This window comes from Protopterus annectens, chromosome 12.part0, assembly GCF_019279795.1.
Source record: "Protopterus annectens isolate FY-2018-M chromosome 12.part0, PAN1.0, whole genome shotgun sequence".
Classification (NCBI taxonomy): Eukaryota; Metazoa; Chordata; order Ceratodontiformes; family Protopteridae; genus Protopterus; species Protopterus annectens.
The window spans coordinates 106,905,058-106,918,594 of NC_056746.1; positions in this window are offsets into that span (position 1 = coordinate 106,905,058).

Here is a 13,537-nt window from a genome sequence, read left to right on the forward strand (position 1 = left end):
ACGCTCCAGAGACCTCAACCTCATTACCACAATCAAGAGAACATGCTGGAGGACAGATTCATAACCCAGAGACTGCCCATGGTATGGAATAGACTTCACATACATGTCAAGCAGAGCACCTCACTGACCCTCTTCAAGAGAAATCTTGGTGAGTGGATGGGAAATAGAAAATTCACCCCGGGGATCTCTCCAGTTGCTCTACTCAACAGAGGCACTAGGAACTAAGGTCGGGTGGCACGATGCCAGGGTAATCCTATGGGCTAGGCTTGTAAAGGCTCCAGGGCCATTAGCCTAGTACACACCTATGACCCTATGAACCTATAATATCTAGAGGAAGTTTATTCCAAGATTAGGCAGGGGAATAGCTGTATAGGTTTTGTTCTATTTTGCTTTGAGGTTTGTAAATTTGAAGGAGATTTTAGTCAGAGCTACGGTGAGACCTTGGAGGGATATAAAGAGAGACGAGGGCTAGTACAATATAGAATGTATGACCTGAAGCTGTGAGAGAAGCAGTTGGTGGGGAAATTCTAACCATTTTAAACTTTTAAGAGCAAAACAGTGGTGATAGTAGTAAGTTTGATCTGCAGTGAATCTAGCAATTTTATTGTAAGTGGATTCCAATTTTGATAGGAGAGAGAGATCTGAAGATTAGTGAGGATTTTTGAGCCATAGAATAGGCTTGAAGAAGGTATAGGTTCGTAGTTTCATAGGATGATACTAGGCTATTGGCCCAGAGGCCCTTTACGCCTAGCCAAGACTTTTGCCCATGTTCCCTCAAAGTCGGCACCTGTTTCCCCTGTCCAGCAGGGACATAGGTGGGATCCCAGGGGTATATTTTCTGTTTCCCATCCAGTTGTCCAGGTTCCTCTTAAAGAGGGCTAGAGAGGTACTCTGTTTGATTTGGTGAGGGAATCTATTCCACAGACAGGGACACAAATCTATCCCGCCAACAAGTTCTATTAATGTCACAGACCAGGTTTAGGTCTTGCGTGTGGGTTGCGCTAGTGGAGTTTGTCTTATGGATATGCAGCAACTCCATCAAGGCTGGGTCTGAAATGGCCTTGTATGCCAGACACAGGTCACTTCTGAGCAGTCTGTATGATACTCAGTAGAGGAACAGGGCTTTTAGCCTATCTGCATAGGATAGGTGTTTGAGACCCTGGATTTTCCTGGTCAGGAACCTCTGTAGTCTCTCCAACTGCTGCATGTGCTTGGGAAGGTACATGCCAAAGGGGGCATTGTACTTGATAATGGGTCTAATAAAGGAGGAGTACATGGATGTTATGGCCTCCTTGTTCCTGGATGAAATACCCTTATTTATGAGGTGAGCCATGTAGAAAGCCATAGAGGCTAAGTGGTGGTCAAAAGTCAGGTTGCTATCAATGTGGGTGCCCAAGTCCCTCATGGCTGATTGCATGCTTAGTATGTTGTTGTTGTTAATGTGTAATTAGTGGGGATGACATTTTCCCCAAAGGGAATAATAATGCATTTTTTAGCATTCAATTTGAGGCCATGTTTCTGGCACCAGTCATTTAGTCTGGGTAAGGCCCTCTTGGATGATGTTCACATCCCTAGGGGAATTTAAGACAGCGCCTAGCTTGCAGTCATCTGCAGATTTGGTCAGCCACATACCACTGGTTTTGGCTTGCACCTCAGAAAAGTATATCCCAAACAGTAGAGGCCCCAAGACCAATCCTTGGGGTACACTACTCATTACGGGTCTACTACTAGAGGTGGCTTCCCCTACTTTGACTGAGTGGGTTCTATCAGTGAGCTACCCATCTGGTAACATAGGGGTTGATACCTAGCTGGGAGAGTTTATTTATTATACCCAAATGGGGAATACTGTCAAAGGCTTTGGCTAGGTCAAGGTAGGTGGTGTGCACTGTCTTCCCCTCATCCATGGCTTTGATGACTGTTTCAAAGAAGTCAACCAAGTTTAACAGGCATGATCTCCCTTTGACAAAACCAAACTGTGTGTGGGGTCGAGCATTTAGAGGTTGCCAATGTCCTTGTTTATAAGGTCCATGATAATGCGTTCCATGGCCTTGCAGATCAGGCTAGTTAGGCTGATGGGCCTATAATTGCCTGGGTTAGTGGACACTCCACCTTTCTATAGAGGGATGACAGTGGCTGTCCTCCATTCAGCTGGGATGAAGCTGGTGCTCAGGCTTTGATTGAATAGGGTGTCTAATGGATATGAGAGCTCATGCCTGAGTTCATGTAGGATACAGCCAGGGATGTTATCGGGTCCCATGGAGACTATATTTTTTGCCTCTGAGAGGGCATTAAGGACCTGCTCCCTGGTGTTGAGTGGAAGGGGGTAGATGCTGGGGATGTCTTGGTTTACTGATGGGGGGCAGGGAGGTGATGTTTTCACTGTACCTGTCTGCCAGCAGGTTGGCTATATCTATGGCATTTGTGTATGTGGTGTTATTGACCACCAGTTCAGAGCAGATTTGGGTGTTGCCTTTGAGATTCTGGTCATATGTGAAGAAGGCCTTGTGATTGTCCTTTGTGGATGTAGTCAATTTGGACTCAAAGTTAGCCTTAGAGGATTTCACCAGTGACCTTATTTGCTTGTTCAGACAAAGGAGAGATTGCTTCCAACTTGGCACCTGCTCCTTCTTGGCCCTGGACAGCAATTTTTTCCTTCTATTATAGAGTTTGTTTATTGCTGCTGTCCACCAGACAGGTTTACTCTTCCTTGAGGAAGATGATTTGGCTCTGTCAGGTATTGCTGAGTCCATACAGCTATGTAGGTGCTCATATAGTTTTTTGCTGTAGACTTGGACTTTAGTGCTAGTTCCAACTGAAGGGGCAATGGCTGTGAAGCTGCTTATACCTGCTCTGAGGAGATTGTAGTTGGCTTTGGAAAATTTTTTTCATTTGACTCTGACAAGGGGGGGTCAGGGGAGATGGTGACTTAAAACGTGATTGCTTTATGGTCAGATCTTACCAAGGAGGATGACACTGTAGGAGTGCTACAGTGGCTATTCATGTTGGTTAGGACCAGATCCAAGATATTTCCACCTCTTGTAGGGGTGTCGACCAGCTGACCCAATGCTTTGGCATTGACAAAGTCAAGGAATCCCTGGGCATTCATGTTTGGGCTAGAATAGATCTTCCACTTTATGGTTGAGTAGTTAAAGTCACCCAGGATCAGGGTAGAGGGTTGAATCTTGATGGATTCAAGTAAGTCCAGATAGGTGGAGTGGGCATACTGAGTCATGGGTGAGGGTCTGTAGCTAGCTATGATTTGAATAGGTGTTTTGTCAACAGTTAACTGCACTTGGAGTGTCTCCTGTGCATCATACTATTTGACCAGCCTGGAGAAGTGTTTGTCTTTGATAAATATTGAAACTCCACCTCCTTTGGTTTTGTAGCCCTTTGTTTGGGGTCTGAAAGTGGTAGGATGAGTAACCTGGCAAGGTTGGGGTGCTCTCCACAGCTTTAAACCAGGTTTCAGTGACTGCACAAATGTCAGCTTCCTCCAGGGCAAGGAATGCTTGCAATGAGTGCAGTTTCATGCTAAGACTCCTAGCGTTTAGCAGCATGACCTTTCATTTATAAGAATGTTTTACGTTTGTAATTTTGTGCTCATGACTTTGCCTAAAAAGGCACTATGGGGGAGGCAAGAGCCTTTGCCAGAAGCCTGAAGCCCAGGGGAGACAGATGAAGGCCATCTCTGGTGAAGCATTGTGGTCTGTCAATGATGTCCTCCCAGGCTGTCAGTACTGGATCCCGTTGGAATGACACCAGAAACTAAGCCAATTGTTAAAGTCAATCACTTTCTGTTTGTACTGAGGCATCATTCTGGGTGATGGTAGAATGCTGCTTAAGGCTAGGGACGTACCTGCCTGGGACATATATTCAGCGAGCTCAATCATGTCCCTCTTCATATAGTCCAGCGAGGTACATCTCAAGTCATTCACACCAACATGGACTATGACAGAGTCATAACAGAACTTAAGAGACTTGAGTGCATGCATGATATGGTTGATTCTAGCACCTGACAAGCAACTTACTGTGGCTTTTTCCTTATGTAGCCTGGTGTTGGGCACATCTGTGTGTCTCACGATAGTCTCCTATGACTAGTATTTTGCGTTTGTGGTTGGGCCTTAGTGGCTGTGAGACACAGATATGTGTACTGTGTCTAATCCTTGGTGCTGTGGGTTGTGATGTGCGTGTGAGTTTTTGCTTCAGAGGTCTCTTTTGTTTAGGTATGTTTTTGTTGAGAACCCCTGCATACGTAGGAGTGTGTTGTACTGATGTGGGTTGTGTTAGAGGTGTGGTGTTTGTAGTGCTTGTGCAGACAGCCTTCTCAATGCCAGATGTACTGGCTTGTGAATGAGACAGCAAGGATTCTAGGTTCTTAATGCGATTGCATCTCTCACATATTGTGTTCCTAGGTGGTAGTAGAATAGGGTTGTCTGTGTACAAAAGGCAGTTGCTACACTGTCTCAGGATGCCCCTATCAACCAGACTAGCAGGAGAAACCATAGGAAATTGTCCGTCCATGGTTATCAGAATCTGTATGCATGGGATAGGGAGATTTTAGCTTTGTCTTCTAAAAATTTTTTGTTTCTTTACAGAAATCCAATTTTTTGGTAAGTTTTCTTGATGTTGTTGAAGACGTGCTGGTCAAATTTGAGTTGGTCATCTATGATGACCCTTGGAAGCTTGGTGTGAGACTCAGGTGTGATACTTGTATTATAAAGGGAGGAGATTGTGAAGGAAATTTTAATATGGTTTATAGTTTTGGGAGTAAAAAGCAGGAGTTTAATTTTTTAGGATTTAGAATCAGATAAGTCTTGGTGAGCCAGTTTTCAATTGATAAGGATATTTGTGTTTTAGTATTTAGGTCCAAGAAGGAGTCAGCAATGGTGATGAATGTGGAGTCATCTGCATATTGCACAAGCGATGACTGTGGACAAGAAGTAAACGGTTGGTAAAGATGTTAAACAGTAATGGTCCAAGGATAGATCCTTGAGGTAAACCCATCTTGACTGGTGGAGCAGATGTTGTAGAAATCCCTTTAACTGATTGAAGTTGATCAGTGAGGTAACCAGCAAACCAGGAAATAGTAGAAGTGGATAGCTTAACTTCTGAGAGTTTGGCAAGCAGCAGGGGTTGGGAGACAGTGTCAAATGATTTAGAGAGATCAAAAAATAGGCTAGAGATGGTTGTTATTGTCTCTGGTTTGGGATATAGTGTTTATGAAGGATAGGAGGGCAGTGGAGGTACTATGTTTTGGGTGGGTGGGGGTTAGTAGGTTTTCTTGTAAGACGTAATGAAGGATTTGATTGTGCACACATTTCTCTAATATTTTGGAAAGAGGGACAAAAATAGCGACTGGCCTGAAGTTGGCAAGTTCTGAGGAGTTGCCTTCTTTGTGAATGGGTAGAGTAAAGAATTGTTTCCAGATTGTGGCAACTTTGGATTTGGTAATGGAGCGATTGATGAGTATGGAGATGGGAAGGGCAAGTGAGTTTGCTGCTTTCTGAAGAAAGAGCGGTGGCAGATTAACAACGGAGGGGCAGCAGGGTTTAAGCTTACAAAGCAAGGATTTAATACAGTTGGTAGATACTGTTTTCAGAGAGAAGGCCTGAGAGGGGATATTGGTGGGTCAGGAGTGATGTTAACATTGGAGCTGGAGTTGGCTTGGAGTGATAGTTTGCTGATAATGTCACTGAAGTAGGTATTGAAGTTGGATGCTGTTTCTTCGGGAGTGTTGTTTGGACATGGATTGGAAGATGAAGGGTTGCCTGGGTGCAGAATTTGGTCGATGGAATACCAGAGTCTACTTAATAAGTTAACAATATCAAATCCTGGGAAAGGAAGTACAGTCTTATAATTGTATATTTTTTTCATTTGATATCCACAATTAACCCAGAATTAATACTTCCAAGTTCGCAAATCCAGACCCATTCACAAAACAAGCCTAAGCTCAAAATTCCAGATATTTATTGATCTAAAGAGATGGCTTCATATTCAATCAGATATGCTCCTTCTACAGTGACAGTACAACAGTTTGGTTATTTAAATGTAAAATGTAGGGAGGTAACAGCTGTTGGATGTGTGGATGAGGAGGGAGTGGGACAGCTCCACGTGTGTGGGAGTATGTGTTAATTAGCAAGTTATGAGCCACAGCAAAGGACGTTGTAATGATGGTATTTGGGATAATGAAGAACTGAAGCCTGCAATGTAGGCCATTTATTATGGAGGGAAAGGTGAAAGTGAGAGAGAGAGAGAGAGAGACAGAGAGAGAGAGAGAGAGAGAGAGAGAGAGAGAGAGACAGAGAGAGAGAGAGAGAGAGAGAGAGAGAGAGAGAGAGAGACAGAGAGAGAGAGAGAGAGAGAGAGAGAGAGAGAGAGAGAGAGAGAGAGAGAGAGACAGAGAGAGAGAGAGAGAGAGAGAGAGACAGAGAGAGAGAGAGAGACAGAGAGAGAGAGAGAGAGAGAGAGAGAGAGAGAGACAGACAGAGAGAGAGACAGAGAGAGAGAGAGAGAGACAGAGAGAGAGACAGAGAGAGAGAGACAGAGAGAGAGAGAGATGACTGGGATGACAGTGGATAGGTTAAGGGGTGGTTGTGAAAAGCTGGAAAGAAAGAAGACACAACCTCCTCCAACAGCTAATAAACTTTTATTTTCCTGGGGGTGTATATTTCTTCAAAGACTTACAAAACTTCTGGTACCTCATCTCAGAGAATCCTTCTGACAAATCGGGTAGTTCTGAAAAACATAAGCATTTGTACTGTCAACTAACCGAACAATTATCGGCAAATGGTTATTTAAAATCACTAGGAATTATCCAATTTAATGCAAAGGAAATGAGAAAAAACACAAATACAAAAAGGTACAACATCACTATTACTTCATGTTAATATATATTATATATTATATAAGAAACTTATGGTGGAGGCAACCATGCAATGATGTAAAAGTACTCAATAACGAACGAACATCATCAGCATTGGAAAACGAAACACTTTAATGGTGTGCACAGGTGAGCGCTTTCACATTTGCTTCATCAGACCAAAAAACACCACACTATTAACCACTCCTTATATAGTCTGTGACTAATTATGACATAAAAACTGTGTTAAAATATAAAGGCAGACTGTATATCAAATACACCAAGCAGATGAATACATATAAGTCTTATTAAAATATAATGAATGAAAAATCACATATGCATAAAATAAAGCATTTAGTGAAGAGTCCTCATATAAATAATTATATTTAATTATACTTAATATACTCAAATAAGAAGCCCTTATAAACTAATTCATAAAAGGCCTAAATGAATACTGTAATTCTATATGTTATAAATACTGCACATGACTACTTTCTATAAAAAATAAAACCATGTTTCTAACATTAGATTTATTTATATGAAGAATCTTCACTAAATGCTGATGATGTTCGTTCATTATTGAATACTTTTACATCATTGCATGGTTGCCTCCACAATAAGTTTCTTATTTGTTATTTTATCTATATATGTGTTTTGGCGAGAGGCATTTGCTCCACTGAGTGTTTTGTTTTACTTCTTAATCGATATTATATCTTATACTCATACTGGGTCTTATGACACAGCTACTCAGAAGTATGCCTCATATACAAGATTAAAAAATTAAAGTACTAATCATGCCAACACTACTTCCACACAAGTTTGTTATTAAACCTGTACGAGCCCAGTACCATACCTTAAAATGAACCATACCTTTTTCTTTTCTGTAAGCATCTTTCATTTTAGCTCAGAATGAGAATCATAACCTCTTTTTTGTGTAAAATGGCTACATTTGCCATTATCCCTTTGTGGAAAACTCCTTGATAACTGTTTGTCATCTTTGGTCCCCATGAATGTCTCTACTTCCACTTTGACCCTACTGGAAGGGTCCCCTTCTGTGGAAACCAGTATGCTAACCAAGGGTACAAGCCATCACATGTCAAAAAACATATAACGGGAATGGGGTCTCTCGTACTGAAATGTACAATGAACTCTTCTGCTGAACCCTACCTCCCATAGGATGTGAGATATCACCACCAGGTGGAACACGTAACTGATGTTGTGAGGAGGCATGCTTTGCTTCTCCTCCCATACCACGTGAGATGATGTCACCAGGTGGGACATGCATTGGATACTGTGAGAAGGCAAACCTTTCTTCCACATTGACACTGCTCAGTTAATCCACCAAATACAGTGACAGTTATCCCATCAGTTGGTAAATCCCACTCTCCACTGGAAATTCTGATAGCAGGCACACACCAGCTTGCTACCACACCCTACTCCCTAAAAGAGATGAGCAGGTATATGCCTCACCTTTCCTCTCTCCCTCCATCATTGGCTCCTCCCAGACATGGGTCATCTGGGGCGGAGTCAGGACTTTTCCCCACTGCACTGTAGAGTCAGGAGAAGAAGTTATACTTTGATGAAAAACTACAGATCTGAACCCATGCATTTTCCCCCCCCCCCCCCGGTGATAAGGCTGAAAATATTGTACAAGTGAATTTGAGACAGTATTTCTTCTGCTATCTATGAGATGTTCCATTGTGTGGACATGGACATTCCACATGGTTTCTGCAGTGTAATGCAAGGGTGGGGAATAAGGCCAGAATTGCATAAATTACAGAAGTGCAGTTAATCTTATTAGCATAGTATAGAAAGTTGTTTCACATTTAAGATCAACCCCCTCCCCTGGCTGGACAATACAGGTAGAACAATCACCAATTCAATGGCTTTCATTTTAAAATTCAGTACTTTGGCTGTGAAAGCTTTAAATACTAATCTTAGATAAAAGTTTATTTTTATTTATTATTATTTTTTTGGAAAATCCTATAGCTGAAATTTTAGATCACGCAGAATAGAAATAGTCTCATGTTTGGCAGCCCCAAACAGGTGAAAGTGTTGAGAGTATCTGCCCTGTCTTCTTCTGCCTCACCATCTCAGTCTCACCTTCCTGCCTTCTAAGATGTATCCTAGCCATGGTTTTATACACCTCTTTCTCTTTTAAGTTTCTCTAACTTTTTAATCTTGTCATTTTTTCTTTTCCATCCCCATTACTGACCTTCACAAATCACGCACATTTCGCCAAACCTCTAACACCCCAATGTTATAAATGCCTCTTTGACTATTACTCCCCCTTACCCCCATTATAGCTGTACAATGCACACTGGTTAGGTTTATGTTACAGTGTCCGCATTCCCTCAAACATTTTAGTCTAATTGTACAGTATACGACTGCTTCATTAGTTTTATTTATTTTTATGCTGCAAGTGTATGTTGTATATTTTACCAAAAGCCAGACTATTACAACATGACCCTCAGTTCATTGCCTCTAATTTGAATTTGTTGGTACACTTTTATTTCCATGTTTATTATAGCTCAGTGATCTATTTATTTTTCACATACTTTATAACTAATCTGATGCACAGTGCTTAGATTTAAATACTGACAATAAATAAGTTTAAACTTTGGTCAGGGTTCAGTTATGTGCAACAAGCCTGTTTGACCACTGAGGTTTAAATGTAAGCAGATACTTCAAGAGCAAAACCCAAAGGATTGCTGCTTGTCAGAGAACACTTGACATAAAGTCGTACGAAGGGTATGTAAGAAAATTCCGGTTCATCAAAACTGTTAAATTGGTGAGAGATTTCCCATGGAAACTAGCAACCTTTATAGTGAAGCTTGAAAGTTATTCACAATAGAAACTTCAGCGTGCTTCAAAAGTCGATCATAGGAAATACAATGCAAATGAGTTTTATGACCCTTTACACCTTGTCAGTTGTCACCCTTAGACTGTACCTCCTGTTTCATGCTAGTCAAGCCAGGGGTGAATTTGTAAATACCTATCCAATTATCCAGTTCCCATCTAAAGGAAGATAATGTATCACACTGCTTGATGTACAACAAGAGTCTCTCTCCGCAGTGAGGAAGGCACTGAGTAATGATCCTATCTCTCCACCATGTTTTATTCCTTTGCTGATGAAAAATTTAGATCCCTGGTTCTGACATTTGCAGGACTATTTGACTTGTAGAGGTACAAGAGCTCTAGAACCACTGGTCACTAATGGCATGAAAGGCAGGGCATAGATCTCCTCTTAATAGTCCATAAGATACTGAATAACAGGACAATGCTTCCAGTCTTTTTTGTAGCTTAAGGTTTGTAAGCCAGTGATCTTATTTATTAGCACCTCTGAGATCTTTCTAGTTTGATAGTCTGATGAGATACAACTCAAAGAAGACATTGTATTCAATAATTGGTCTAATCAATGCTGAATATAAGGGGACAGAGACTTCTCTACATCTGGATGACATTCCTTTGGTCTGTGCTAAGTTAAATGACTTTCTAACTGGAGTTCTTACATGATCTAACAACTGTGAATCATTTTGTACTGTAGTAATAATCACAAAGATATAAGCATTCCCAAATATACATCTAAAACAGGGACTGATGTAGGTTTCATCCCTCATTGCTCATTAATCATCTCCATAACTCAAGGGAGTGACATCTGCAAATGGCTTTAGACACCGTCTGGAAAATTCATTGTTTTACTGAAAATTTGATGTCATCAGGATGTTGTCCTGAAATGATATCCCCACAAGATTAAATCTATCATCTGGCATGATTCAAGTTGCAATAACTGCAGTCCATATGCTAGACTTGTCATATACTTTACAGAGTATGGGACTCCATGCAAGTGTCCTGTAACCAAGCAATGTTTTTATCCAGGATGATTCCCACTACTTCAAACTGACCAATTAAACATTCCTAGGGTGTTCCACCTGGCTAGTCATTTAGGAGACACTTTCTGCATCAGTGTGGAAGGCATCTGAATGCCTTTTTAATGCTAAGACTGACCTGACTGGGTGAGAGACCTCCCCCTATGGATCTACTATAGAGCAGAACAACGATGCACACCATTTGCTTTCAGATTCTGTATGGTATGTATTTCTACATATTGAGTGCACTGAGACAGTTAGCCCGCTCTGTAGCATGCCCTTCTCATCTTGTGGGCTGGACCAGCCACTATGGTTCAGTCCAGCACAGATGTTCTCCTGATTATAAAGTCCTCCCTGAGAATAGAACTTTGTCTTGACTTAAGAAAGGCTTTTCCTATTTTTGTTATTAAAAAGTCCTCTTTGGACCTTTTCAATCTGGAGAATTACCTTTCCATCACTAGTCTGTCCTTTATTAGTAGTCATCACCATGGCCTAGAGTAATACATTCCTCACTATAATCCAAGCAGCCAGGGCATGTAAACTTAGTCTATTATGGCTAGGACATGGGACATGATGGCATTGGAGGATGGGTGTCCCATCTAGAAGAGAAGAGCTTGTGCAGTCATGCAGAACTTGTCGTAGGTAGACAGAAGCTGGGGATGTAGAGGGGGCATAGTTCAAGGGGAGTAAGAGGCATTGGCAGAGTTCCTGTGGAGGTGGGACTGCACTGTACATCCATCCACATGCATCACAACCATGGGTGAGGGGTGGAAAATATCCATTGTACATCATCCACATACATCACAATCGTGGGTGAGGGGTGGAAAGCATCCACTGTACATCCATCCACAGACATCACAACAGTTGGTGAGGGGTGGAAAACATCCACTGTACATCTATCTGCAGACATTTATTTATTTATTTATTTATTTATTTATTTATTTATTTAACATTTGTTGACTGGGAAAGTCTGACTAGGACAGAGTCCCAGGGAGAAATGCTCCAGACGCATGTTTTTGGATTGTGGGAGGAAACCAGAGTACCCTGAGGAAACCCACACAAAAGCAGGGAGAACATGCCAACTCCACACAGAAGGCACCCTAGCCGAGAATCAAAATGGAGAACCTCTTGCTGTGAGGTGACAACGTTAACCGCTGCACCACTGCACCACCTGTGAGTGAGGGGTGGAAAGCATCCACTATACAGCCATCTATAGACATCACAGCCATGAGTGAGGGGTGGAAAACAGCCATCTGCAGACATCACAACCATGAGTGAGGGGTGGAAAGCATCCATTATACATCTATCTACAGACATCACAACTGTGAGTGAGGGATGGAAAAGAGCCACTGTACATCCATCCGCAGACATCACAACCATGAGTGAGAGGTGGAAAACATCTACTGTACATCCATCTGCAGACATCACAACCGTGAGTGAGGGGTGGAAAACATCCACTATACATCCATCCGCAGACATCACAACCTCATTCAATCAAAAATAAGTATCAGCTCTTGCAACATTACAAGGAAGTGTGGAGACCACCCAGAACTAGATGAAGAGAAGTTATGTAAAACATAGTCCTGGTAAGATGGAAACAATGCCCATTCATTCTCTCATAAAGTCAAGTCTCCTAGCCTTTACCCCTTTATTGCACATGGGAAAAGAAGATTGGAGTGTCCTGTCAGGGGCTTAATAAACAACACACAGCACTTGTGGTTTAAATTCTGCTAGTGCTGTATTCAGCTGAATTCTCTAGAACGTTTATGTCCGGTATGACATCCTAATCATTGTAGCTATCTCATTAGCATTTAAATGAATATTTTCATGTATAATGTCCTCTTTTTTAAAATATAAAAAAATATGCCCATAAGAAGCCTGCATCACATTGTACTGCTCACTGTAAATTAACATCAATGCAATACTGGACATATCATAGACAGTTTACATCAAACTCAACATTTTTACATACTGTAAAAAACATTCAGCTTTTCACTCTGTGGAATCACTTTTAACTCGGGAGCAGTCCGTACATCTGTTTGACTTCTTCGCCAGGTTGCCATGTCTGCAGAATTTAGCAGGACTGCTTATAGTTGGTATCTGGTTATACTTTTGACACAGCTCTTTCTGCAATACTTGGAAACAATTTCAAGAGTTTCTCTACAACCTTTGGCCGTCATCATTTTTACAGTCTCTGGTCTCTTACAAAAGGACTGGTCATGACAATTCTAGTTGTCATCTTCCTGGACATTTAACTCTGATGTGTTTGTCTTGTACAGATGTCTGTGAGAACTTCGACACAGCTTATAATCTCCCCCACTAACTAGCCAGGATCATGGCTTAGATGCTTTACTAACAACTATAGCATCAGGCTGTGGACTTTCTGTGGTTTTTCATTTCTCATCTCTTCTTCAACCTGCAATTCTGGTAATTTTCTAGTTTCCAAAATAGTATTCCTGTCTCTGCTGTTTTATTTTTTCTCAACATTCATTTTATGATGATTTCAAGTATCAACAATACGGTCGGATTAGGTCATTTGCCTTTTCAAGCTTCTGCCCATCAGTAGTTGACCTGATGAGAGGCTCACTATATTTCAGAAATACTAAATGAGAATCCTCATAGCTTTTGCTAATATTCTTTTTGACGAGATTCTTTAGAGACAGGACAGTGTGAATTGGAATTTTTGATGTTCCTGACTTGTGTATTACAAAATCTTTGCCAGATATCAGAACATCAGGGATCCCTTATCTCAAGAATGTGGACTTTAATGCATTAATCACACATGCACTTGTGCCTGTCAGTCTGATTA